Raw genomic sequence first — 6,000 nt, 5'->3', positions numbered from 1 at the left:
ATTTTGCCTACTCAAACTATTAAATATTTCTCAATTTTATCATAAACTTAGCATCCACCTTTCAAAATTAGTAAAGAAATTTGTGGTAATTTGAATTGTTCAATCCACACATAACCTATCTCTATTTTTTATTAGACAACAATACTTTGATATCTAGTAGATAGTTGCAAGGAGAGATGTTCATGCCTACTGAATTAGCCATTTTATATAAATTTATTAAAAAATTTCTAACAAAAATTCTTTCTTAATTTGATACCTAAGATAAATACAACGTTAGCTTCACTATTAAAATAGGTGAAGAAATTGAAACAAAAAATTCAAGGATATCTTCTTAGATATATTCTCTAAAAAAATTTAAACTGTTGCATTTAAAATTTATCCAACATAGATCCAAATCTTGTTAAGTCCACTCCTAAATTTATGAGGCAATGTAGTACGATTTGAATTTTAATATTTGGTTTGTTACATTGTTTATATTTTTCTTGTTGGTTATTGAGGCACATCAGCTTCCATACTATATACCTACTAGCTAATTACTTTTACTGAATCATCCTTTAGATACCAAAAGTAATCTAAAAGGTAGATTACAAAAAATTACCTTCAATGCATACTTTCATGTTTCACACACTTTTTTTGCTAATTGTAGTAACAACTAAACTTAAATGGCTTAGATATTAGGCGATATAAAATAGATTCTACTCTAAATTGCTAACATTTGAATTATGAGGGCTTCCACTTTTGCTATCGGGGATGCTTCTCAATGGATCACTTAGCTTTGGATTGTTCTCTCTCATGCCATAAACACACTGCTACTTGGTGGAAAAATGATACTACTAATCATTTGGTTGTCAAGGATTTTGATTTTGATTTTGATTCTGATGACTCCTCCCAAGATGAGGTTGTGCCTCATATTACTATTGAGGCCTTTGTTGGCACTTGAGTTGCTACTAGTGTGGCCTCCTTTGGCCTTCAGGCTTCTACTCATGTTGCTCTTGTTCTCCAACAATGGTCTGCTCCTGGTAAGTCTATTCCCAATATTGATTTTTAGTACAGGTCTACTCTATTTGTAGACAAAAACTCAGATAGGATCTCCTTGCTTTATCCTTCTTTTGATGTTATTGATACTAGTATTTCCTAGATTATGGTTTGTCACAAGAAGAAAGGTAAGTCTCCACCCCACACAAAACAAAACAAAACAAAAAAAAAAATCCTTTGTGTCAAGTTTTGGTTGTTTCTCCCCACTCTTGAGTTAGGTCTGTTTGGGCTATTGTTGGTTTGGCAGGGCATTAATAGTGGTCTCCTAGCTTGTTGTTAAAGGATTATCCAAACTAAACTTTTTTGGGGTAAACACCCTTGTTTTGTTGCCTTTCTTTTTTGTCACCTATAAGTTGTTTGTATATAGGGATAGCACACTTATTTTTTTGTTTATTTTCATAAAAAACAAAACTACAAAAGTAAATAAAAAATAGAAATAACATTGAATCCTAAGGGTTCTTCTGCTTGTCTACAATATTGCATTAAAAATTCCACCCTTGTTACTCATGATAAATGTGTATATGTTATGTGCATTAAAAAATCAAAGAAGCTAAATGCATCTCAATTCTTAGAGATTAATTTACTTTTCTTTGAAATAAATATATAATAACTTCTTTGAAAGAATGAATTAATACTCTTATTCAGCACATTATGTTCCCTTATAGCCATGGTAGTCATGTCACAACTCACAAAACTAGATCATTAACAACTATACTACATGAGCTAATAAAAGGACTTTATAGTTATAATTTATTCATTAAAAAACTTATAGCAATACTAATATACCAATTATATTTTTGTCTTTATGTATTAAATGTTTAATCTGTAAGCCAATTCTCTAAGTTCTAGGATATGTTTTAAGTGATATTTTATATCTACACCTCGTGACACCCAACTAACACAAAAACATGTTTGACTAGGCAACATATTGGTAGCAAATGAATAATTTTCTTATGTAGGGGAATCCTGATCCTTATGAGATATAATGACGTAATAAAGACTCTTAAGAGAATTATTATCCAAAAAAGTCCCAATTTTAAGCATCGCTATTCTCTCCATCTATGGCGCCCAGGAATATTTTGTCTAAAATAATAGGTATATGTTAGATACACCTACAAAAAATATTCTAAATATTCTCTTCATAATTTCTTTCTTGGGGAAGCAATGAAATCAATGTTTTCAAACTCTTCAATTTCATTTAGTGAAAGGGTTTTATGTGTGACATTTTAAATTTTGTATGTCATTGAACTGAACTAATCATGCCAACATGTCCAAGTGTGCTAGATAATGTTAGTGGAAACATCATTTTTCTACCAAAGCATCTTAATCCTTTTGGTTTATAATAATTTGAAAAATTCTCCTAGTATTCCTAAGACCAAAAAGTGTTAAACTTTTACTTGAATATTCTCTCAAATAATGGCACCCAATAATGTCTCTTCTAAACCTATCTAGGTGGAAATCATATCCCACCTAGAAATTTTCTCTTAAATTTTCTTGACTCATGTTTAGTTTCTTACAACAATGATAAATGCAATATTTTGAAATGCTTATTTTCCAATCAGTAAAAGGATTGTAAAAGATATATTTTATATTTTGTACCTCATAGAGCCATACTCCCCATGCCAACATTTCTAAATAAACTATATAATGCTAATAGAGATATTAAGGATTTTCATAGATATTTTGATACCTATGGGCTACATTATATCAATGAAGTCGCTTAAGAGACTTGAGACCAAAAAGATGTCAAACTTTTGCATGAGTATTATCTTAAACTATGGCACCCAAGAATCTCTAAATTTTGAATCTATATGTGGAAATAAACTATAATAATAAAATCCTATCTATTTTTCTTTGAATTCATATTTTTCTTATCGTAATGATTAAAATAATATTGCAAAATATTTTAATTTCATTTACTAAAATGGTGCTCAAAGAAATATTTTTTATTGCACGATCATATCATCATATCTAGGTGGGATATTTAATGTACCTAATACGTGTAAATCCCACCTATTCATATTCATCCTTCTATGCTACTTTATAATTCTCTTAACAGCTATATACCTATATAAGTCAATGGATTTTTTATAGCCTAGATTGACTCTACAAATTATTGTTAACTATATAATGTCTTAGATAACCTTATTTATCATTGTTCCTTCATTTTGATAGCCATACAAACTTTTATAAATCACTATTTAAAATAATTTTTCAATAGTATTAAAGCCATTAGGTTCTCATTGTGTTATATAATATATCATTTTATTACAAATCATTATCATAAAGTATTTATAGCCTCAAATAGGTGCCCTATTATATTCAATACACATACAAGAACTAATCTCCCCATAGGAAGAAACAAAACCACTTATCTCCCCATACGAAGAAACAAAACCATGTGTATGTGGAGGTATGCTTCCCATTCTAAATAGGAATTGATAGGAAGTATAATCCAAATGTATGATGATGTCTTTCAAAGTTTCTCTTATGTCTCCTTATCTATGAAAGATGACGATGTCACACTCCAATAAAACAAACAAAAGGGTGACAAACTGGAACAATGTGGAAACTAATGTAGAACAAGATCCAAAGACAATGATGATGTGATAACATAAATGCAATATAACTATCACCAAGGGGAAGGAAATCCCATTAAGTGTGTCCTTCAAATCTTAAATGTGAGACAATACAAATAATGAACCAATTTCTGGAAAATAGGAATCCCAATCAGTAAGACAAATAGACACCTCATGTAATGAATCACTAACAATGTATCTCGCAACCAATTTTGAAAGACAATGATGTTCCTATGCATCAAGAATGATAGAAGTCTCAATCAATGACTCTAGATAACAATTCAATGGATGTGAAGATGGGTCAACTATCTCTAAAGAATAATCAGGAACCTCTGAAGAAACATCATCAAAAGGACCACAAAGATGAGTTATATTATCTAAAGAATGAAGAGCCACATTATCATTGGAAATAGGATCATCCAAGAATGGTTGAGAATTAGGATTGGCATATGACTCTTGAGTGTGAGTCCAAAAGGTATGAGGGAACTTAGAAGGAACAAGCGACTCCAAAGTGTTTTCATATAAATTCATAAAAAATAACTCTAAAGAATTAATCCGTATCGTATTTCCAAACAATATTCTGACGAGGGGTGTTAGCAAGAGGAACAAGAATCTTATTAAGTTAAGTGAATATAAAATCTCTACATTAACTATAGTTCCCCCTCTCCAAGACAAAACAAAAACCCATGTGGACAATTATGGTTCTTGAAGAAAATAAATATAGACATATAACCATCAAAAAAATAATAGAGCTTCAAAAAACTAGTAGTCAATGAGGATAAAATGAGAAACTAGAAAACCTAATTGATTGCCAAAATGATGTAGGTCCACTAATTAGGTGATTAAAACATGATATTATGGTGGTTACATGCACCAAAAGCCTCCAAATTATAGATTTACCACTCAATAAAAACTTTATGAGCAAGTGAACAAGTCTGCAAGCATGCACACAAAAGAAAGATTTCAAGAGATCAGTAACCCTAGCACAAAATTTTGTTCAAGAGATCTTTTGATTACATGGGGAACCTGAGACAAGCATTTCAAACAGGGATGTAAGAATGACTTCATGGTTTTGGACCACCCTGAATGCAGCTCTGGGGACAAGGTTGAACTTTAGCACAACCTATCATCCTTAGATAGATGGACAGACTGAGAGGGTCAATCAAGTAGTAGAAGAGCTATTAAGAATGTATTGTATGGACCAATAGTACAAATGTGAGGATTTCCTTTCCTTAGTGGAGTTTGCATATAACAACTCCTACCACTCAGGTCTACAGGTATGGCAACATTTGAGGCTCTATATGGACATAAGAAAATGACAACTATCAGTGGGGACCATGTAGAGGATAGAGTTTTAGTTGGACCTGAATTACTAAAGGAGATGGAAGAACAGATGGTAACAATAAAGGCTAGACTGAAGGAAGTAGTTGATAGACAAAAGAGCTATGCAGATAAGAGTAGGACCTTTTGATAGTTTTTAGCAAGAGATAAGGTCTTTTTGAGAGTGAGACCCTAGAAGAGCTCAATATCCTTCAAGAAGTCTTCCAAATTGGCACGTAGATATGTTAGACCTTTTGACATCCTGGAAGTGGTTAATCCAGTTGCTTACCGACTTTCCCTGCCGCTATCTCTTGCCTAGATCCACAATGTTTTTCATGTTTCATTTCTTAAGCCCTACCATCCTAATATTTCTTATATTATTGATTGTCGTTCACTACATGTACATGACCCAGGGGTGGTACTAGTGGATCCCACTCGAATCATTGATAGGTGCACTATTGAGTTCTGCAAGAGAGAGATATTGCAGTATAAGGTCTAGTGGGCCCAATATTCAGAGGATAGTGCTACATGGGAAAATGCTGAGGATGTTGAGATTTCTTTCCCATATTTTTTTTGATAGAATCGGTTATTATTTTCATGCATATTTTATTTTGTAATAAGAAATCAAGTTGATGTCTCTTCCTAGTGGGGAAGGATGTCATGACTTGATCTAGACCCTAGTTGGATTTACTTGATGTGTCAGACACTGTAACTTTTGGTATTTTGCACATGATGGTTTATTAGTTTTTTTAATAATGTTGGATGGTATTTAATGACATTAATGGTGGTTAGTTATTTATGGTGATGCTATGCCTAATATTCGTATTAATGATGAAAATGTTTTATTAGATTTTTATATGACAATGATAATAATATCATGATCTGACAAATTTTGTCGAGTATAAGCTGGTTGCAGGTTAATCGTCGAAGGTGGACATATGACCGAGGAGGAGCTTTCTAGATCACCGACAATGACCTAAGGAATGGAACCTTGTGCAAACATATTAATTAGATAATTAATTAAAAATAAATAATCAAAGGTTGAGATTAATTAAGTAATTAAATT

This window comes from Cryptomeria japonica, chromosome 11 (genome assembly GCF_030272615.1).
Source record: "Cryptomeria japonica chromosome 11, Sugi_1.0, whole genome shotgun sequence".
NCBI lineage: Eukaryota > Viridiplantae > Streptophyta > Pinopsida > Cupressales > Cupressaceae > Cryptomeria > Cryptomeria japonica.
The sequence above is the reverse complement of the archived record's forward strand: the minus strand, read 5'-3'. Positions refer to the sequence as shown.